The sequence below is a fragment of the Gorilla gorilla genome, chromosome 9, assembly GCF_029281585.2.
Source record: "Gorilla gorilla gorilla isolate KB3781 chromosome 9, NHGRI_mGorGor1-v2.1_pri, whole genome shotgun sequence".
Classification (NCBI taxonomy): domain Eukaryota; kingdom Metazoa; phylum Chordata; class Mammalia; order Primates; family Hominidae; genus Gorilla; species Gorilla gorilla.
The window spans coordinates 5767871-5791804 of record NC_073233.2 but is presented as its reverse complement, the minus strand read 5'-3'; the positions used below and the strand labels follow the sequence as shown (position 1 = coordinate 5791804).

The following is a 23934-nucleotide window of genomic DNA, read 5'->3' as shown; positions in this document are numbered from 1 at the left end:
GGGCCATGTGAAGACGGTGGCAGGGATTGGAGTGATGTGTGAACAAGGCAAGTGATGCCAAGGGCTGCTGGCATCCAACAGAAGCCAGGAAGAGGCATGGAATGGATTCTCCCTTGGAGTCTTCAGAGGAAATCAACCCTGCTGACATCTTGATCCTGGATGTCGGGTCTGCAGAGCTGTGAGAGAATAAATTTCTGTTTTAAGCCACCAAGTTCATGGTAATTTGTTATGGCAGCCTTAGGAAACTAATACACTGATCTTCTCCCATACCCCAGGAATACCTGGAAGAGGGCATAGTTATACAGTTCTTCTTCAACAAGAAAATGGACCGTTGGAGCTAATAATCTCCCACAGTGTAGTTGAAACAGTCTTGTCCTGATTTGAGGCTGAAAGAGCCCTTGGAGACCATGTAGTCCAACTTCTCCCGCCATTTTACAGATGAGGATACCCAGAAAGAGGAAGTGGTTTGCACAAGACCTGGAACTAATGGGTTTGAATCCAAGCGGCAAAACTTGGATTCAAACCAAGGTCTGATTCCTGTGTTCTTCCCACTTCAGTCAAGGCACCGGCACTAGCTTGTGTCTGGTCCTTTTGGATCTATATGGGAGCACGGGCTAGAGGAAGGAGCTCAGATGTTGGAACTGGAAGGCTTAAGTTAACGTCTTGGCTTTCCCATGCTCTACCAGCATGGCAGGGAGCAGGCTATGTAACTTCTCTAACCCTTATATTCCTGTTCTGAGCAGTGAAGCTAACCTTTTCTCCTAGAGCACTGGGATTTCTGGATGGTAAGGCTCATATAACAGACTACATGTGAAAAGGTATTTATTAAATTGCGAATCACTATACAAATAGTAGCTATCGTCATTGTCATCTAGTCTAGCCTCAGGAAAGTGAAAACTCAGCAAGTGTGGTGGGAAGAATTCTAAGATGACCTTGAATGATACTCTGCCTTGTATGATCCTCTTCCCTTTGAGTGTGGGTGGACCCTGTGTCTATGATAAGACATCGCCCCTGTGACCATATTACAGTGTAGGGCAAAAGGGAGATATCCCTGGGGCTGATCTAATCAGGCCAGCCCTTTCAAGGAAGAGTTTTCTCTGGCTGGTTGCAGAAGAGGAAGTCTGAGAGATGCATTCCAGCCAGTCAGGAAGAAAGCAGATACCCATGTTATCAATTACCTATGGGGGTCACTATGACAAGCAGCTGTGGGCAGTCTCTAGTTGCTGAGTGTGGTCGCTGGCTGACAGCTAGAAGGAAAATAAGGATCTCAGTCCCGCGGCTGCAAGGAGATGAATTCTACCAACAACCAGTGAGCACAGATGATGACCCTGAGCCCAGATGAGTGCCATAAACCCAGCAACACCTTAATTTGAGCCTCGTGATAACCGGAGCAGGGAACAGAGAAACCAGTTACACCATGGTGGATTCCTGACCTAAGGGACTGTGAACTAATAAATAGGTGTTGTCTTCAGGCACCACATTTGTATTAATTTTTTTGTGCAGCAAGAGAAAGCTAATACAGGTTACACATTTTTTTTTCTGGATCACAGAGCATTAAGTGCACATGTGTACATGTCTGTGTATCCCTCCAAGAAACTTCAAGCTTCTCTAGGGCTAGAGCTGCATCTCATTCATCTCTAGAGTCATTTTGGCTGGGTTTGTTCCTGGCTCTGCCACTTATGAGGTTGAAAACTGAGGCAAGTTACTTGACGTCTCTGTGCCTCAGTTTCCTCATCTGTTAAATGGGTGTGATAATAGCACTTACCTGTAGGGTTGTTAGGAGTTTTAAGTAACTTCATACATTGAAAGTGCTTAGAGTCATGCCTGGCACATAGTAAATGCTCAGCAAACGTGGCAATAGTGATTTTATTTTATATCCCAGCACTTAGCCCAGTAGCTAGCACGTGATGGGCATTCGATTAATGTTTGTCAAGTGGATGAATGAATTAATTAGGACTGGAATCTCAGTTTCCTGAGCCTTGATCCCGCAATGTTTCTATTAATCATTATTTGCAACAGGACACAGGCTTTTCCAAAGCTAAGTTGACTGGCTTGGTTTCTTCAAGGTGCAGCGAGAAAGCATCAGATTTATCACAGCATGGAAATGCAGAAGTGTGTGAGCCAGTCCCAGAGTGCTTAAGGACCTGCAGGCTGTGGATGCTGACTGAAAGCTGTACGTGGCCTAGCTCTGCCTTAATAGATCACGCCAGCTGATCAGGGTGACACACACTTAATGCAACTGCCTCATTATCTGGTCACCAGAGAAATGCCAGCTGTCATTGCCCACTGAGCTGGGCCATCAATCAGTTTGTTCTGAGTTCATTAAGTAAATTAAAAGGTATTGCTTAAATACTTAGTAGAGGAGTAACAGCTCTCATCTCAAGGAGCTAGTGAAAGCACTGGATTTGGCCACAGCTATTAGCTGTGTTGAGCTGTGAAAAATGAGAAGATTTGGAACTTATAGCTCAACATCAGAAGCAAAAGGAGGCTCCAAAATTTGATAAAGATGCCCATACGCGCTAGTCCCCTCTCCCATCATATTTGAGCAGTTATTGCTGATGATACCTTTTAAAATTCTAAACAGCAGAGAGGACTCTCCCTCTTGCAGCCAGGAGCTGGCCCATCCCTCTTGAAATTAGACCCCACTGTAGTCATATATTTCCTTTCCCCTGTGGTGAGGTGGACATGAATGTTATTGTTAAATCCTTGCCTGGAGAAATGAAGGACCAAATCTGAACATGACAGCTGTAGGCTTGAGCAGTTTCACATTGAAATTGGTCTTGAGGCTTATGGATTCTGTCTCCACTGAGTTCCCTGTCTGTTGCAAAGCCTCGTGGGCAGGGTTTCCTCCCTCCACATGGAGCTACATGCCATTAATTCCTCTAGCATCTGTTTCACGCCTACTCCCTCCCAGGCACTGGGCTAGGCACCAGCAGTATGGAAATCATGAAGGTGTTCCTGCCTCGAGGAAACCTATGATCATGCTCCTCATGGTCCCGTGCCCACACCACTTTCCTGGCTTCTAGACTTGGCAAATTCTACCTCACCTTTGACATTTCTTCCAAACCACACTTTTCCTTCCAGCAGAATAACTCATGCTCTGCTTCATGCTCCTGTAGCCCTTTGGCCCTCACCTGCTAGGACGTGGGTGAATTTGCATTATCATTTGTTTACAAGTCCATCCTGAAGACAGGGACTGAGCCTTATTCTTTTCTGAACCCCTCAGTGCCTGACACTGAGTTGATGCCTAATAAAGTGGGCTTGAATGAGAGACTAAGTTCATAAAAGGGCATAACTATTTTTATGTAAGGTCTGTAGGAGGGTGGAGGTGGGGATGGAGCCAGAGAATAGATGTGCTTTTTAAATACCTCTGTTACCACCAGAGGGAGAGGTGTGTTTATAAATATCCCTTTATGTAAGCCTTTTGGTTCTGTGGTCTCAAGGCCAAAGAGAAGCTCAGGGCCTTTCCAAGTGACTTCTCAAAATTTTAAGATGTTTTTACTTCAATTAAAAGTGGATATGATTGGCGGGGTGCAGTGGCTTACACCTGTAATCCCAGCTATTTGGGAGGTTGAGGCAGGCGGATCACTTGAGGCCAGGAGTTCGAGACCATCCCGGCCAACATGGCGAAACCCCATCTCTACCAAAAATATGAAAATTAGCCAGGTGTAGTGGTGGGTGCCTGTAATCCCAGTTACTGACTCCGAAGGCTGAGGCAGGAGAATTGCTTGAACCCGAGAGCTGGAGGTTGCAGTGAGCTGAGATTGTTCCAGTGCACTCCAGCATGGGTGACAGAGTGAGATTCAGTTAAAAAAAAAAATGTGGATTTGAGCTTGAATCGTGTCACCTTACAGCAGATCACTTTCTATTTTCTATTTTTCCCTGGAACACTTTGTCATTTCTTGTTCTTTCTTACTGGAGGTTTAGGAGTGGTAGTGGGAATTTATTCACCGATTTAAATCTACAGGCAGTAAAATGCCATCCTCCCTGAACACCTTTAATACAATAGTGGGGTTTAATGCAATATTTGTTCTTGGTGCCCACTGTCTAGGGCAGCTGAAAGGAGTCTCCTTCCCTTCCCACCTCTGGCTTTGCTGTTTCTCAGCAATCACTCCAAGAACACATCCACCCATTCAGCACTTCTTTCCTCTATGATTCCTCTGTGAAGCAGACACGTGCCCTTCTTGCCTTGGCTTCTCTCTACTCCCATTCCTGAATTTCCAGTTCCTGTGGGATACCTCTGATTGATGTCCTGTTATCCCCTCTAGCTCAGTTCTTCTAAAAGTTAATTTTTTCTCCCGTTTATACTCCCATTCCCAACACTATTGCATTAGCGGTTCTGTTGGTCACTGATATCAGGAGGTGAGGCTTGACATAGGCATGGACACCCAGGTGGAAGATGCAGTGCTTTGAGTGGGAATGCTGTGGCAGTCTGTTCAGCACTCTGGAGAGCTCCTAGGTGGGGCCAGGTCCCTCCCCTGACTCTTCTCCCAAGAATGGGCCTAGGAACTCAGTACACACCCCATCATCACCGCAGTTCTATGACAGTTAAAGGAATCTCATCCATTTCTCCTAGGCTCAGTTCCATGGGGCCTAAGGATTTAATGAGGCTGGGTTCTAGTCCTTGTTCTACCACTTACTGGATGCAGTACCAGAGGGTTAAATAAACCAGTTATTTAATTGCTCTGAGTTTAGGTTTTTCACTTAGGTAAAGTGAAAATAATATATCTACCTATTTCGTAGTGTTGTTGTGAGAGTGAATTGAGATAGCACGTGTAATATACACAGCACATAAATATTATCTACCATTTTCATTATTACAGAAATTATTGGTACAATATTAATTTTTGTTAATATGTGATTGTATGACTTGAGTCTCTTGTGGCAGTGGCATATCTCTGGGAATTTCAGGCTGGGTTTTGGGATCAGGAGGAGCAAATGAATTTGGAGGGGGCAGAGCCCAGTCACCTTTAGTTAGTCCTCTAGGAGACCTCTTCTCTCTCCCTTGGGTACGTTATTTTGGCAGCAGTGGATACATCAGGCTCAGCACAAGTCATTGTCGATTGCTGGAAAAGAAGAGCAGCCCCTTGCAGGTTTGCAGAATGGGGGATATCCTGCGTATGGCAAATGGGGAAATAGGCTTGAAGAGGTCTGTGAATGCCCGAGGCAGCTCCGCAAGTTAGTGGCCACACACAGGACCAGCAACTTGGGCTCCTGGCTTCTCGCTGCTCAGTCTTTGCCCATGCGGTTTGCTTCCTCCTGAGGGAACACCCTCCCTCCCAGTCTTTTGGTAACTTCCCTTTTTTTCGTCAAGAGTCAGTTCAAATGGCTTCAACCTTTCCGAGCCTTGGTTGCTCCTTCTGTGAAATGAGGATATGATGGCTGTTTACAAGGTGGTGTGGAGCTCTGACTGGAAATTTGACAGCATAGGTAAAAAGCTTGGCTTAGATGGTGACTGCAGGCCTTATTTATCTGACTGGTCCACTGGTTCATTCATCCTCCTGTGTTCCCCTGTGATGGTTAATACTGAGTGTCAACTTGATTGCACTGAAGGATGCAAAGTATTGATTCTGGGTGTGTCTGTGAGCGTGTTGCCAAAGGAGATTAACATTTGAGTCAGTGGGCTGGGAAGGGCAGACCCACTCGTAATCTGAGTGGGCACCATCTAATCAGCTGCCAGGGCATCTAGAATATAAAGCAGGCAGAAAGATGTGAAAATCCTGGAATGGCTTAGCCTCCCAGCCCACATCTTTCTCCCATGCTGGATGCTTCCTGCCTTTGAACATCGGATTCCAAGTTCTTCAGCTTTGGGATTCGGTCTGGCTTCCTTGCTCCTCAGCTTGCAGATAGACTATTGTGGGACCTTGTGATCATGTGAGTTAATACTTAATAAACTCCCCTTTATCTATCTATCTATCTATCTATCTATCCTATTAGTCCTGTCTTTCTAGAGAACCCAGACTGATACATCCCCCCTTCAGCTTTGCCTGTCACCACTAACCCTCTGCTCCTGTGTGTGGAATGTCTGAGCATTCCCCGAGCATACTGCCTGGCTCAAAGGCATGACTTGCTTATGTGTTGAATAAATGAATTTATGGACTGGCAACACTGTGGTGCCGTTAGACCAATGCTCTGGTGGGACTTTTTATTGGGGAAAGTACTGAATTGGACTGGGTTCCTGGATAGCTGGGGAAAAGCCGCCCTAAGAGAAGTCAGGTGCGACTTTGGATAAAGTTGTCTGATATCCTGGGTGGGATGTAAGTGTTGCTGAAACGGAAACCTGATTCGCGTTGTTTCCATTTCAGTTAATAAACCATTTAAAGTTTTGATGTGGAAGAGTCTAGGTAATTTGAGGCCTAGTGGTGAATTGATGTAATTTACCAACTGTGAGAAAGTAGAGAACTGGGAGATTACTGTTGATAATTTGCAGGGTATAATGGAGTTCATTTATAATTTATAATTGATATTGGAGCCCTTTTCCATGGGCTGAATTATGATGGAATGGAGTAAGAGTCATTTAAAGAGATTATTTTGTTGTTTGTATCACCCTCATGAATTGGAAAGTGGAAAGAGAACATAGTGCTAAATTGGTATCTAATCTTTTCAGAGATATTTGCTAAATAAACTGGAATTTTAATTAAAACTGCAAGCCAAGAGGTAAATCGCTTTAGAAGTTTGTGAAGTTTTTCTTTTTCTGTTGCCTAATAATATAATTACTACTAATAAAGATTCTTTATGGGTGGGAAATTAGATAGCAGAATAAATAACTGGAGGAGATTGCTACGGTACGCTGAAATTATGAAAGGGGCAAGGTTATCTTCCCCTCCTACTAATGGGTTTTTTTCCTCCCCATTGTTAAATTGTTTGGTAACAATTTTGATCTCATTAAAAGTATTGCAATCACAAGCGGAAGCAAGGCGGACGATGGGCCTCACCACCGCTCTTCCAGCTTCCATTCATATGAGTCAATTATAATGAATGGATTTAATAAAAAATACAACATGCTTTGGTGATTAACTCAGTGAAGGATGAATGGCACGCTTACCCGGGGTATCATATTTGCAATAATGAAGAAGAAGTGAACAGGAAAAGGAAACTTCATAGATCACAAGAATTGCTACTTTCCAGCAAAAGGTTGTTAATTACTTATCCTCTTGCTATATTTATTGGCTCTATTAGAGGATGAGTAATTATTGTGTTCCTGGGAAATCCACTGGAGCCAGACGGCGCCTTTATTACATGGGAAGGCTCTTCAGAGCGCTAGTTATCTCCGTGGGAGCCTCTCCCTTCAGATTCCCAAACGACTAGGAACCTGGCGGAGGTGAGACAGGAAGGTAGCCCACGGGCAGTAGGGAAGGGCACTGTGAAGTGTGTGAACTGTCAGAGCAGTCCTTGCACGCGGAGCCATGACTGCCTTTACTCTCCCACGCCTTCCCCCAGCCCTGCTCCCTGCGCATACTTTTTTCTGGGCCCAGTCCCCACCCATGCTCCCTCCCCTTTCTCCCAGCCTAGGTCAGCTTCCTTATGGTCCTGGCTGCTCTCAGTCTCTCTCTACTCCTCATCCACTCTCCATTCTGCCCTGGTCTGACACAGCCCTGCTTGGGCACTTCCTCCACCTGCAGAGTCAAGCTCCAGCTCCGCAGCTTGCCCTGTGAGCCTACCGTGATCTGTGTGGGCTGTGTGGGCTGCGTGGACCTCTCCAACTTTGGCTGTTCCCCTGCCCCCCAGGCTCCAGGCATGTGGGACGTCTCTGCTGTCCTATAGTCCTCTGCCTGATTTCCCTTTGTCTCTTCCTTTGCGAAGGCCTACTTCACGCCCCGCTCCAGTGGCCCCTCCTTGGTTAAGCTTTTCTCATCTAGACCAGAAACCACTGCTCCTCCCTCTGGGCTCTCACACAGCACTTTGACACGCAGAGTGCATTTGCAGATCTGTCGACACATCTGCCTCTACCCCGACCCAGCTCCTGGATTCCTGGTGGACCAGAGCCATGCTTGATGGACTGTGTTTCCTGAGGTGGGTTTGTGGAGGGCCAGCTTCTGCTTTCTCTGCCAGCAGGCATGTCTGGGGACTCTTCCTCTCTGCCTTTCTCACCAAGGGACTTAATTAGGTGAATAATCCAGGAGGCTTGCTCTCAATATTCTCTAATTGGACTAATTTGACTCCTACTGTCTGCCAGGCCATTCACAAACAGACTTTCACCTATGCGGTTGTTTTCACCTTTACAACATCCCCTGTGAGGGAGGCTCTGCTACTCATCTTTCTCAGATGATGAAACCCAGGCCCTTAATAGTTGGCAGGGCTGAGATTTGAATCCAAGTTCCTGAACTCGAGGGAAGGAGCCTTTCTGCACTTGTGGGCTTTCTCCAGAGGTTACGTGCCTACCCATGAAGACTCACATGGCTTTAATACCCTGATTGTACCATGTGCACATTTAAACTTAGGCTAGTCCTGCAAAACACCCCCATCTCCTAGCTCTTTTGGGTAACAGAAAGATGGATGAAGGAAGAGTTTTTAAAAATCTTATCAGTCAATAAGTATGAGGTGAAGAATGATAGGAAAGAATGGAAGAGAAGAAGAAACCAGCAGTTTTTGAACACCTGCTATGCATCAAGCATTGTGTGCCAGGCCCCGTGCTAGGTGGTCCAAACATACTATTAATCCTTGTAATAACCCAATCAAGTCGACATTATTGTTCCCATCGAGGAAACAGGCTTGGAGTTGCTCCCACAGGTGGGCTTCCCCACCAGCCCCATCCAAAGACACTGCAGTCGGGAAGCTGTCTGGTCCCTCGCTGGCATGGGGAAACCTTTTCTCACCAGCTCCATTTTCCATAGGCAAGAGTGAGCCTGGAATCTTCCTGAGCCCCTCAGTTGGGGTGGAATTTCTCCTCTGCCTGGGGAGCAATGCTGTTCACTGAGATGTGAGCAGCAAGGCAGAGAAGTGAGCGGGCCTCCCTCTTTCAGGCCTGAAAGGGACATGCCTTCTTTTGATGTGCTCACATTTGGCAGATAGAACTGTGTTCCATCTGGTCACACCCTTCAGGATTTCATCAATTTCCACCAGTATTTTCTTAGTCTGCTTTTTTTCTCGATTGAGGAAGAGTGATAGTTTTTTTTTGTCCACTCTTGAAGGTCAGTTGCTTAGTTCTTTCTTTGTCTTAATTGGCCTCTTCTGGACTTTTCTGTGCTATGTTTTTTCTTTTATGATTTTTATTGTTATGGGTTCTTTCTAATTTGGTCTCGAGGTCTCTCTGTTGAGCGTGGCCACAGGCCAAGATAGCCAGTCTCCAGGAGAGCCCTGACCAAGGGGAAAGTTAGGTTTGGGTGTGTGTCAGATGAGACACAATGAGGAGGTGAAACAGAAGAAATTTATTACTCAGAGGATCCAGAGAGTTTAGGGGCATTGACTGGGGACTCTCTGGAAGTCTGGAGGGGACAGAGAGCTCAACCAGCGAGTGGGAAGTGAGAGCGAGTGAGTGAGCAAGAGAGAGACAGAGAGAGAGAGAAAGAGAGAGAGAAGAGAGACAGACAGACTCTGGTGTTGGTAATTAGGTTTTGTTGTGGTCAGCAGCTGTGGGTGTGTTGGGTTTTGGGTCCGTGGGATGAGCAACAAGCAGGCAGTATCACAAACAACCACATGGGAGGAAAAGTTTTAACTAGGCCAAAGGCGATGTGGTATGACTGGGTTTCAAATAACTTATGCTAGACCACAAAATGGATGTCAAGGCAGAAACTGCAGGGTATGTTAAAGAAATTTATGATATCTTCTTTGAAGTGTTTGTCACAAATCTCTGCTGTATGTGCTCATTTCATCCATCCATCCATCCATCCCCCTTAGTCGAATTGAAGGAGTGCAGTCTTTGGAGATAAACCAACATGGCTTCAAATTCTGGGTTTGTCACTTATTAGCAATGGGATTATATTTCTTTATCTGCAAAATGGAGGCATTTATGTAAGATACCTGGCACATTGTTAAGTACTCAATAGTAATTACTATAATCATTATATTATAAGGATATATTAATCTTAAATTCCTGCATTCTCAGAACATGTTCTTTCTCTGGGACCTTGCTCTGAAACTGAAATGGTGCATTCATTATCTATTGCTGTGTAACAAGTTTCCCCAAAACTAAGCAGCTTAAAAAAAAAACATCCATGATCTTACACCATTTTTGAGGGTTAGGAATCTGAGTGTGACTTAGCTGGGTGGTTCTGGCTTAGGCTTTTTCATGAGGCTACAGTCAAGCTGTTGGGCAGAGCCGCAGACCCTGAGTACTTGACTGTGGCTGACGGATCCACTTCCAAGCTCACTCACATGGCTGATGGCAGGTGACTTCGGTTGCTTACCACGTGGGTGTCTCCCTAGGCATTCCCAAAGAAAGGGGGAGTGAGGAGACTAAGGCAGACACCGTAGTCTTTTTATAAAAATATCCTAAATATCAGAAGTGACGGCTTATCACTTCCGCTGTATGCCATTGGTCATCTAGACCAAGCCTGTGACAATGTGGGAGAGGACACACAAGGGATTGAATTCCAGGAGGCAGGGATCACTGGGGACCATCTTGGAGGCTGCAGACCACAGGTAGGGGAGAGGATAGAAAGAAGAATAAAATGTCTCTCCCCTGAAGCATCCTGTCAGGTGAGGGAGGCCGTCATGTAAACATTAATGCCCCGTAAGACAGTGGCTATATTACTGGCACCAACAGAATGCCAGGGGAACATTGGAGAGAACTCTATTAACCTGCCTGAAGGCATCATGGAAGGTTTCCCAAGTGCACGCACACCGCAGTGTCCTTACTCAAGAGCTGTCCTAATGACACACGATATTTGGTTGGCGTCTTTTTAAATTGAAGTTACTTGTTGAGGTGATTTCCTTGGACATTAAAAATAATAACTTGTCTCATATTACGGCAATGTACTGTTTACAAAATGCTTTCCCATGTGTTATCGCAGTCCACATAACAGCCCTGGGAGGTGGACAGGTTTTATTACTATTGTTTTTCTCAGTTGTAGCTGAGCTGCGGAAGCAAAGTCACTGTTGGAGTCTCTGAGTGGGGTGTGGTGGGTTGGGGCTTGAGCTGGGGTCTCGCTGGTCCACGCTTGGTACCTTAGCCATGACAGCACCTTCCCTGTGTTTCCTTTGAGTACTTTGGACCCCTCATCTTAGAGCAGCCATTTGGACCATTTCCCCCCTACAGATGCATTGCACACAGACTTGCTTATATCAAAGCTTATTTGCCACCTTTATCCTCAGTCAGTTGAAATGCTTTCTGTTCATAGAGAAGCTTTATGAAGAAAATCATTCACAAAGTACAGAAATGTGAACTGTGCTTTCATCAGCATTCACTGTAAAATTTCATTTTGCAAAGTCCCCCGGGGGACTTGAAATTTCTCTTTGGGCCATTAGAAGAGGGACCCGAACATCAATTCCTTAAACACAGATTTGCTCAAAGAACATTTAACAGCTTCGGTTCTCGTTTGAGCGTGACTATTTTGCAAGTTTGTTTTTAGTTCTTCTGGTCAAGAGGGAAAAGATTTCGGGTCCATCCAGGTGTATACTCTGGGGGAGGAGCTTTCTTTGTGACAAAGATGGTAGCATGTAGGGTGAGGGTTACAGTTATTCACGCGTGACTAGTAAATAAGACTATAGCAGTCTCCAAAAAGACATCTGTAGTGCTTAAGTGCATGGGCCTGGAAACTGCGCAGACCTGGATTTGATCCTGCCTCTGCCCTTAATATAATACCTCTGTGACCTTGGGAAAGTTATTTACTCTCCTAGCACTTGGTGCCCTCATTTGCAAATAGGGTTAATAGTAGCACCTGTATCATAATCTTTATTATAGGGTTAATAGCACTTTTATCATGTTTGTGGATTAAATAAGGTAATACATGTAAAGTGTTTAACACATAGACATAGGAACAAGCATTACCTAAATGCTAATGTTAGTGGTGATGATGATGACATGTATTTGAGTGGCTGCTCTTTGTGAGTTCATTTATTCATGAAACATTACTGCAGGCATTGCTAACACTGGTATCTGAGAACAACTAGGGGCTGTAGGGAGTCTTTGAATCTCCTAAGCTCATGTGGAAGATTTTGTGCATGTGCGAGCATTTTTTTTTTTTTCTGGCAAGAATCTCAAAGGAATTTATGACCTCAGAAAGGTTAAAAACAAAGCCTACAGGGTGCTGAAGACTTGGTGTTAGGGATACACTGATGATCATGGGCTTTCCTTGTGCTTAAGGAGTTTGCAAAGTGGCCAGGTGGACAGATGTACAGACAAGATGTTGCAGAATGGCCTGTGATGGGTGTAGCGACAGAGGCCACAGACAAAGAGAGCTGAGAGATCATCATCATGGAGGGGGAGTGGATGGGCAAGCCCAGTCAGGAGATCCCAGGCGGAAGGACATGAAGAAACCCAGGCCACCAAATAATAAAGTGCTGTATCCTTAAAGGATCGAAAGTAGTCACAGTGACAGTGCAAGTGCCCAAGAGTTAAGTGGCCCAACTTGAGGTGGGCAGGTTGGCAGAGGGGAGTCTGTGAAGTGTCTTTCAGATGAGGCTTGGAGCTTAGCCTTGATCCTGTGGTCGGTCCACGGGGAGGCATTGAAGAGTTGTAGCAAAGGAGCGATATGGTCAGAGCTGTGTTTAAAAATAAAAATCTGGGCTGGGTTCAGTGCCTCACATCTATAATCCCAGCACTTTGGAAAGCCAAGATGGTAAAACTGCTTGAGGCCAGGAGTTTGAGACCAGCCTGGGCAACATAGCGCAACTCTGACTCTACAAAAAGTAAAAGATATAGTCAGGTGCTGTGCCATGTACTTATAGTTCCAGCTACTAGGGAGGCTGATGCAGGAGGATCACTTGAGGCTAGGAGTTTGAAGCTGCAGTGAGCTATTATCACACCACTGCACCCAGGCTGGCTGACAGAGTGAGACCCCATCTCTGAAAAAATAAAAATAAAAATAATGAAAATAAAAGTCTCTCATCCTGCTGTGTGTCAGGTAGACTAAAGAGGAGACCCTGGAGGAAGGGAGATGGGGGAGGAGGCTGGTGAGAGATGAGGTCCTGAAGTAAGGCAGAGGCAGTGGGGATTCAGGAAGGAGAGGAAATTAAAAATAAGCTAGGAGATCAGCCAGAGGGCTTGCTGACCAGTGGATGTTGAGGAGGGAGAAGGTGACATGGGTGATTCTCAGGATTATGGCTTCTAATTTTCCTGTGGGCCTGGGACCTGCCAGATACCTGGTTACACCCCACTGGAGACCTGAGACATGCATATCAAATTGTCCCTAGCCCTAGAAGTGCATAGTGTTAATGAGGGAGATAAGGATTACACATGAAATAACTAAAGAACAGCACAGGCACATCCTAAGCATAGTAAGGGAATCAGGAAGGTGATGGTGTGAACTGGAGTGGTTCCAAAGCTCTCTGTGGCATTATATCAAATGAGCAGTTTTTAATGTTCATCTTGTCTGACCTCTCAGCTTCCCACCACTCCTTTAGTCTTGAAACACTTTTCCCTTGCTTTTACAACATGTACTCTCTCTCTCTGTGGTCTCTCTTTCCCAGCTGGCTCGCTGGGTTCATTCTCTTCCGGGGAGAGGGGGCGGGGGCATGCTCCAGCACAGGGTGCAGCCCTACCTGAGCTGCCCCCTGCTGAAGTCTCATCTCCACCACTTCCCTCTTGTCCTCTCTGCTGCAGCCACCCTGACCCTCCATCAGGCTTTGCCTTGAGCCAATGACAGTCCTACCTCTGTGCTTTTGCACATTTATTTTCTGTCTGAACACCCTTCTTCCCTCATCTCCTAGTCAACTCTCATTCTTCCTTCCAATCTCAGCTCAAATTGCCCATCCTCAGGAAAAGGTTGACCATTTTATTTATTACCCAAACTGGGATACATTTGAAAGTGCAATGGGTGTTATGAATAATAACACCAGGACAACAGGCATACGCTGGAACTTTCTGGACAAATGGACAGGTGGTCACCTGACACGGGGTGGCCTTCTCAGGCTCCCCAGATGTGACTGGGTCTTCCTGTGCCCTCGTTGCTCTCTGGGATTCCTTCCACAGCCCCTACCATGGTTTATAGTGATACCTTTGAGCACCATCTGGCTTATCATCTTCTCCCCCGTGGACCGTATGCTCCAAAGGCAGACATTTCCCATTGTGTTGTTGGCTCCTGAGACCCTTTGGTGCATAGGAGGTACTTAATCAACACCTAATGAGTACCTGAATCAATGATGGAACTCAGATTGTGTTGTTGTTCTGTGGCATGTACTAAGCCCTTCCATTTCCATATCTTGGTTGGTTCTCCTCGCTGTCTTGCCACGTTTCCTCATCTCTATCTCCTGAGGATAGAGGCTTAATTACAATCTCACAGTGAGTGCCAGAGACAAGTCTAGGACTCTCAGGTCTGCTGATCCCAAATCCAGTGCTTTTTCCAAAAGTGTCTGAAGAAGAGAAAAGGAAAGATGACTACCAGATTTAGAACCTGGGAAACTGGGAGGATGGTCAGGACTGGAAAAAGATGGAGAATGGGGATCTGAGAACCATTTGTCAGCTTTCAATGCTCCATGACAATCTGAACAGCATTCTACGCTGCAGACAGCTCAGAGTAGAGCCACAAATGGCCCCTCAGCTGCAGGGGGCATATTAGTCTGTTCTTGCTATAAAGAACTACCTGAGACTGGGTAATTGATAAGGGAAAGAGGTTTAATTGGCTCATGGTTCGCAGGCTGTACAGGAAGAATGGCTCTGGAGGCCTCAGGAAACTTACAATCATGGAAGAAGGCAAACAGGAAGGAGGTGTCTTACATGGCTGGAGCAGGAGGAAGAGAGAGAAGAGGGGGAGGTGCTACACACTTTTAAACAACCAGATCTCGTGAGAATTCACTGTCACGAGAGCAGCAAGAGGGAAGTCTGTCCCCATGATCCAATCACCTCCCACCAGGCCTCTTCTCCAACACTGGGGATTGCAAGTCGACATGAAACTTGGGCGGGGACACAAATCCAAACTCTATCAGGGGGCTTAAGTAGATGGTGTTTTGTTTTTATTGTGGTAAAACATACATGATATAAAATTTACCATTTTAACCATTTTTAGGTGTACAGTTCAGTGGCTTTAAGTACAATCACGCTGCTGTCCGACCATCACCGTCATGCATCTCCAGAACTTTCTCATCTTCCCAAACTGACACTCTGTACCCATTAAACACTGACTCCCTATTTCTGTTCCCTTCAGCCCCTGGCAACCACCATCCTACTTTCTGACTCTATGAATTTGACTACTCTAGGTTCCTCAGATAAGTAGAATCATACGATATTTGTCTTTTTGTGTCTGGCTCATTCACTTAGCATCACATCTTCAAGGTACATCCATGTTGTAGCAGAATTTCCTTCCTTTATAAGGCTGGGTAATTTTCTATTGTATTTATATACCACACTGTGTTTATTTCTTCATCCACTAATGGGCACACCTGGGCTTTTTCTACATTTTGGCTATTGTGAATAATGCTCCTATGAATGTTGGTATATAAATATCTGTTTGAGTTTCTGCTTTCATTTCTTTTCTTTTTTTTGAGATGGAGTCTCACTCTGTCACCCAGGCTGGAGTGCAGTGGCGTGATCTTGGCTCACTGCAACCTCTGCTTCCTGGGTTCAAGCGATTCTCCTGCCTCAGCCTCCCAAGTAACTGGGATTACAGGCACACCACGACGCCCGGCTAATATTTGTATTTGTAGTAGAGACAGAGTTTCGCCATGTTGGCCAGGCTGATCTTGAACTCCTGACCTCAGGTGATCTGCCCACCTCGGCCTCCCAAAGTGCTGGGATTACAGGGGTGAGGAACCACTCCCAGCCTGCTTTCATTTCTTTTTGGGGATACACCCAGAACTGGAATTGCTAGATCGATCAGCCAGTAATTTTTTTTTTTAAACTACACAGCTTTCTATATTCTTAATGTGCAAGGGTTCCAATTTCTCTATATACTTGTCAACACTTAGGTCCTGTGATTTTTTTTTCTTTTTTTTTAGATAGGGTCTCTATCATCTAGGCTGGAGAGCAGTGGTGCAATCATAGTTCACTATAGCCTCAAACACCTGGGTTCAAGCAATCCTCCTACTTCAGCTTCCCGAGTAGTTGGGACTACAGGCATGCCACCATGCCCAGCTAATTTTTCAGGTATTTTGCTGTTGTTGTTTGTTAGATGGGGGCCCTGCTACATTGCTGAGGCTGGTCTTGAACTCCTCCCGCGTCAGCCTCCCAAAGTGCTGTGATTACAGGTGTGTGCCACCTCGCCCAGCCTGTTTTTGATAATAGTTATCCTAATGGGTATGAAGCAGTTTCTTATGATTTTGATTTGCAATTTTTTAAATGATTAATGATGTTAAATATTTTTTCATATGCTCATTGGCCATTAGTATATCTTAGGAGAAATGTCTATTCAGGACTTTTGTCCATTTTGTAAGTGTTTTTTCATTGTTGAGTTGTAGGAGTTTAAAAATATATTCTGCTCATCATCACTGGCCATCAGAGAAATGCAAATCAAAACCACAATGAGATACCATCTCACACCAGTTAGAATGGCAATCATTAAAAAGTCAGGAAACAACCGGTGCTGGAGAGGATGTGGAGAAATAGGAACACTTTTACACTGTTGGAGGGACTGTAAACTAGTTCAACCATTGTGGAAGTCGGTGTGGCGATTCCTCAGGGATCTAGAACTAGAAATACCATTTGACCCAGCCATCCCATTACTGGGTATATACCCAAAGGATTATAAATCATGCTGCTATAAAGACACATGCACACGTATGTTTATTGTGGCACTACTCACAATAGCAAAGACTTGGAACCAACCCAAATGTCCAACAACGATAGACTGGATTAAGAAAATGTGGCACATATACACCATGGAATACTATGCAGCCACAAAAAAGGATGAGTTCATGTCCTTTGTAGGGACATGGATGAAGCTGGAAACCATCATTCTCAGCAAACTATCGCAAGGACAAAAAACCAAACACTGCACGTTCTCACTTGTAGGTGGGAATTGAACAATGAGAACACATGGACACAGGAAGGGGAACATCACACTCTGGGGACTGTTGTGGGGTGAGGGGAGGGGGAAGGGATAGCATTAGGAGATATACCTAATGCTAAATGATGAGTTAATGGGTGCAGCACACCAACATGGCACATGTATACATATGTAACAAACCTGCACGTTGTGCACATGTACCCTAAAACTTAAAGTATAATAATAAAATAAAAAAAGAAAAGAAAAAAATATATTCTGACTATTGATCTATTATCAAATATATGATTTTCACATATTTTCTGCCATTCTGTGGGTTACCTTTTCACTCTGTTCATAGTGTCTTTTGATGAAAAAAGTTTTTGATTTTTATCTTTGATTTACCTATTTTGTTTTTTGTTGGCTGTGCTTACGTTGTCATATCCAAGAAATCATTGCCAAATGCAGTGTTATGAAGCTTTTCCCCTATGTTTTCTATATTTCTAGTGTTATGAAGCTTTTCTCCTATATTTTCTTCTAGGGGATTTAATAGTTTTGGCTCATATGATTAGGCCTTTGATCTATTTTGGGTTAATTTTTGTATATGGTATAAGGTAAAGGTCCAACTTCATTCTTTTTGCACGTGGATATTCAGTTTTCCCAGCACCACTTGTTGAAAAGACTGCCCTTTCTCTATTGAATAGTCTTGTCATCCTTGTTGAGAATCATTTGATCACACCTGAGAGGCTTTATTTCTGAGCTATCCTATCCCACTGTCCTCTATATCTGTCTTTATGCCAGTACCACACTGATTTTTTTCATTTGTTTTTATTTTCATTTTTAAAGCATTTTTGGTTCACAGCAAAATTGAGCATATGGTGCAGAGATTTTCCCCCACCTGCATTGATGGCCTCCCCCACCATCAAAATCCTGAATCAGAGTGGTGTGTTTTTTACAACTGATGAAACTACATTGACATGTCATCATCACCCAAAGTCCATAGTTTACATTACTCTTCACTCTTGGTGCTATTCTATGGGTTTTGAAAAACGTATAATGACATGTATCTACCATTATAGTATCACACAGAGTATTTTCACTGCTCTAAAATCCTCTGTACCTCACCTGTTCATCTCTTCCTCCCCTCTGGCCCCTGGCAAATACTGATCTTTTTACTGTCTCTGTAGTTTTGCCTTTTCCAGAATGTAGTTTAGTTGGAATCATACAGCATGTAGCTTTTTCAGATTGACTTATTCCATTTAGTAATATGCATTTAAGATTCCTCCATGTCTTTTGTGGCTTGACAGCTCATTTCTTCTTAGCACTGAATAATATTTCAATGTTTGGATATACTGTAGTTTATCTACTCACCTACAGAAGGACTCACCTACTGAAGGACATCTCAGCTGCTTCCAAGTTTTGGCAGTTATGAATACAGCTGCTATAAACATTCATGTGCAGATTTTTGTGTGGATATAAGTTTTTCAACCCATTTGGATAAATACCAAGGAGAACTAATTGCTGGATTATATAATAAGAGTATGTTTAGTTTTGTAAGAAACTGCCAAACTGCCTTCTAAAGTGGCTTTACCATTTTGCATTTCCACCAGAAAGGAATGAGGGTTCCTGTTGCTCGACATCCTTGCCAGCATTTGGTGTGTCAGTGTTTTGGACTTTGGCCATTGTAATAGGTGTCTAGTGGTATCTCATTGTTATTGTATACACTATTTGATTACTGTAGCTTTGTTTTTGGCATCAGGAAATGTGAGACCTCCAGCCTGGGCGCAGTGACTCACGCCTTTAATCCCAGCACTTGGGGAGGCCGAGGCAGGTGGATGGCCTGAGACCAGACTGGCCAACGTGGCAAAACCCAGCCTCTACTAAAAATACAAGAATTAGCCGGGTGCGCTGGCATGTGCCAGTAATCCCAGCCACTCGGGGGGCTGAGGCGGAAGAGAAAGAATCACTTGATCCAGGAGGCAGAGGTTGCAGTGAGCTGAGATTGTACCATTGCACTCCAGCCTGGGTGACGGAGGAAGACTCTTGTTTCAAAAAAAAAAAAAAAAAAAAAGGAAGTATGAGAACTCCACTTGGTTCTTTTTTTTTTTTTTCAAGATTGTTTTTGCTATTTGGGGTCCCTTGTAATTCCATATGAATTTTAGGATGGATTTTTTTATTTTGAAAAAAAGTTATTGGGATTTTGATAGAGACTGCATTGCATCTGTAGACCATTTTGGGTAGTATTGACATCCTAACAATATTAACTCTTCCGGTCTATGAGCATAGGATATCTTTCTGTTTATTTGTATTAATATCTTCTTTAATTTCTTTTACAAATATTTTATAGTTTTCAGTGTACAAGTCTTTCACCTTTTTGGTTAATTCCTAAGTATTTTATTCTTTTTGATGCTATTATAAATGGAATTCTTAAAAACATGTCCTTTTTGGATTGTTCCTTATCATGTATGAAACACAGTTGATTTTTATGTGTTGATTTTGTATCCTGCAACTTTGCTGAATTTGTTTATTACTTTTAATATTTTTCTGTGGAATCATTAGAGTTTTCTACATATGGGATCATGTCATCAACAAACAGATAATTTTGCTTCTTATTTTCTAATGTGGACACCTTCTATTTCTTTCTCTTGCCTATTCTGGCTAGAATTTATAATACTATGTTGATGTTAAATAAAAGTGGGCATCTTTGTCTTATTCCTGATCATGGAGGAAAAGCTTTAAAGCTTTTAGTATTTTACCACTGAGTATGATGTTAGCTGTGTAAGCGGACAGTTTTTAAAGGAGCTTAAAAAGAGGTAGGATTGTGAAATCCTGGGACTTAATTAAAATTATATCCCCCATATTCCTAGCACCTAGTCTGGCATATAATAATTACTGAGTGAATGGACACGTTTTTAAAAATGGTAGTTTCTCAAAACTGAATGAGCTACAGGTGCCTCTAAAAGGAGGGGCAATTTGGTATTCATGAGGGTGGTAAGCATTAAAGAGTGATGAAAAAGGAGATAAGAGTCATTGGGTTGCCCACTGACAAGGTGTTTGTTCCTCATTGTGGGCAACAAAGCAAAGCCACTTTACCCTTTGCTTGGATAGCCTGCTTAATTCTGGTTATTTTCTCCTTCTCTATATTAGCACTTAACAGCTAGAAGAAAATAACATATGTTGTATCTCATTGTATTTATGAGTACTGAATTAATAACTTACAGCCCATTGCATAAAAAGAAAATGAGCAAAATGCTGTAAATTATAGATAGAAGTTGTTAATGTGAGTAGAGTGTACAACATATGCCTCACTGTGCACGGCTTTGAAATAATGTGACTGATTTAAATGACTTGAGGCTGGCTTCATTTTAATGTGGAATGGATGGAAAGCATTGAGTCACCACCATTTCATTAGTAAGGCTATGTTCTTCCATTGGACCTTGGCCCCTCAACTTGAAGTAGATAAAAATTCTGATTACCTGTAGTCCTAGAATGGGAAAATCAAAAGGTTTTTATTTAATATGTTGGCATATCTATTCGTGTGCACTTTTAACAAGCAAATTCTGAATATGAACTAACATGGCCTCCCTTTTCTCCTTTAACAAGGTCATCTGAGTTACAGATTTAAAAAATATGTTCATTAAATGCAGAGCTTGTTGATAACTTTGAGAAGCAGCAGGATGTAGTGGAAAGAACAGGCCCTTTTGTCTCGGTGAGAAATTTTCTGGCTGCAAATAATTGAAACTCTATAGCTTGTGCCAAACAAGATTTTAGAAGACCAAAAAGGTGTTCTCAGGATACAAGGCTATCTTACAGGCTCACGCAGGTCTGAGGCCACTCAGTCTGAGTTTCTAGGGCCATGTTGTCTCATCTCTGCTTTCCCTCCCACACCTGCTCCTTTCTTGTCTCTCAGCAGACTGGCTGTCTCTGCTCCTGTGCACATAGCCAAGCACAGCTGCCCTGCCCTGGCTTTTTATCCCTGCCAGTTCAAGGGCCAGCAGAGGCTGCCTGGCATCTCTGATTTCCAGATTCCTGGAAGAGAGAATCTGGTTATCTCATCTTGAGTCAGATGACCACTTCTGATTTGTTCATTTATTAATTCAGGAAGACTTTATGAGTTTTGGGAACTGTTTCAGGCACTGGGATTCATCTTACCCTCATGGAGCATATGTGTGTGTGTATGTGTGTGTGTGTGTGTGTGTGTGTGTGTGAGAGAGAGAGAGAGAGAGAGAGAGATAAAGGAAGAGGGACTCTGAAAGCTTATTCTTTTGGGCTCGGTTGAGGGTTGTAATTTTCAGAGGAAGGGATGTATGGGCTTGGAATTTGGATAGACCTGGACTCTAATCATGGTTCCTCCCCTTACCAGCTCTGTGTGACCCTTGGGCATGTTAAATTACCTCTGTCAGCCCCAAGTTTTGAATCAGCAAAATGGGAGTAATCCTTTATAGGGTAGTTATAAGGATTAAAGTGAAATGGTGCCTGCAAAGCCAGGAGTGTAGTATCTGCCACATGTAATCAGAGCTCTACCACTTGGAACAAGTTATTAAACCGGTTTGAATCTGTTTCCTCATCTGTAAAATGGCAAAGAATATCACTTACCTCATATGCGTATTATAAGGATTAAACCATGGTAAGTACACCAGGGTGCCAGGAATTTGTACATAATGGATACTCAGTGTGGTCGCTGCTCTTCTTATTCTTATTGTGAGTCACATTTTTTCTCTTCTAGTTCCCATTTGGCCGGCGCTTGCCTTGTGACATCTACTGGCATGGAGTTTCATTTCACGACAATGACATATTCTCCGGTCAAGTGAACAAGTTTCCAGGTATCTGCTGTTATTGTTGACATTTAAACATGTTTCTAGGGCCAAGTCTCAGGTACACTCTTCTACTAAAACATGACAGTTATTTTTGAGATCAGATTTGAGGACTCTTAATTGGGAATTGCTGTGTTCACTAGCCATTAAGGGTTTAAGGATTGGAGACAGGCTTTTAAAGGTTCAAAGGCAGGCTTTCTTGGTCTAATGCCACTGGTGGAAGAACATGGTTTCCACTTTTTGGGTTATACATATAATATGGGGTTCTAATGAGAGGAATATATTCTGAAAATGAAAAAATAATAGAACATTTCATTCTTGCGGGAAACAAAAGCACCAAAATTCTAGGCATATGTCATAGAAATGGGGTATCAGCTTCCCTTTTCTTTAAGTATTATATTTGGAGGTACCATTTTTAAAACCAAATATACTGGTCTCCATATTAAGTACTACAGGCTGCACACAGCCTCTGCCTTTTACCTAATGACATTATCTCAGCAAGACTTATCCTGCAAGGAGAAATCTTAGTGCTAGAAAAGCATCATAGCCAGCACTAAGATATCCCTCTCACTCCACTACCAACCTCCCAGTACAACTTTTTTGTTTTGCATTTTAATCTCTACCACTTTTCTGAGATGGAGTCTCGCTTGGTCACTCAGACTGGAGAGCAGCAGCACGATCTTGGCTCACTGCAACCTCTGCCTCCCAGGTTCAAGCAATTCTCCTGCCTCAGCCTTCCGAGTAGCTGGGATTACAGGCCTGTACCACCATACCTGGCTAATTTTGTATTTTTAGTAGAGACAGAGTTTTGCCATGTCACGTTGGCCAGGCTGGTCTCGAACTCCTGACCTCAAGTGACCCACCTGCCTCAGTCTCCCAAAGTGCTGGGATTACAAGCGTGAGCCACTGTACTGGGTCTCTTCATTATTTTTGATGGCTGAATGAAGAGGATATTTAAGATGGTAGGACAGCTTAGGGAGAAGGAGCACTGGATTAAGCTGGGTATGATGCAGTCAAAGGGCCTTCCACTTATTTTTTAAAATGTTAATATATTACACAGACCATATTATAATGCCATAATAAATACTTTCTAAAAAGAACATCACCCTGAATCCCATATCTCATTTAACAAAACAGCAGTATGAATATTTCTATGTTTCCTCCCAAACCTTAAGCAAGTTTACTCATCCTTTTTGCATGGTTGCAGTCCTGGTGTAGTTGCCTAAATATACGGTGTTTTCTCTTAGTATTTTATCAATTTTACCTATTTTAAAGGGAGAATCAATTTACTCTTTCCTTGAAATTCTATCCCACGTCTTTAAGAAAACGCATTGCAGAAAACACAATAGCCATACGTTATACACGGGGTGGTAGTTATGCCACATCCACTAGGGGTTTTCACCTAAGCATGCAGTCTTACAAGTTCACTACCATAGGCCACACTTGGCTCAGATTCACTTAGAAGGATACAGGGCAGGAAACACGGCTTGCTGGACAGTCAGTGTCAAGCATTTCTCTTCAGTGGAGTATTTGCAAGAGTTCCAGAGACTAGTCTCTGGCTCCTCAAGTGAAAGCTCGGGTGCAAAAGGACAAGATCCACATTGGTGGATATGAGTCTTTCTTGGCTTAGATGCCCCAAAGAAGCCAGTATCTCTTAGAACTGCTCCATAGTATGCCTTCTAAGGTCCCAGCAAGGGTCATATTAAGTTACAAGAATCATTGCACTCAGAAAAGCCTAGAGCTATGACTTTCTACTAGATATTTATGCAATTTACCAAATCAGGGATCATTTTAACCATATGCTTTGTTGCCTAGTAATTCAGCTAACATTCTACCTTCATTGTTTTCTAGGGGAACTGAGATAGAAAGTTAACCCAAGGTCAAATTTATCTTTAGAGAAGGAGAAAGGGTTTTGTTACAGAACAAGAGTAATTCTTGCAGCCAGAGTTCTTGCCCAACAGTTTAATGGGATAGCTATTATTTTTTGTGTCTTGCTGCTCAGAAAAGGATGCTTTGTGATGCCACTTAAAGGACTTATTAGGATATTGGGAGAATACAGTTTGGAAGAGAAAACGCTTTGAATGAGGACAGAGTTCCTAAGACAT

The 23934-nt window shown here is 43.4% G+C and overlaps 1 pseudogene; it reads left to right on the top strand.

Annotated features, from left to right (window-relative positions):
• The window catches only part of LOC129525412 (NADH dehydrogenase [ubiquinone] 1 alpha subcomplex subunit 8-like), a 67645-nt pseudogene that overhangs the window by 36762 nt on the left and 6949 nt on the right, over positions 1–23934 (top strand).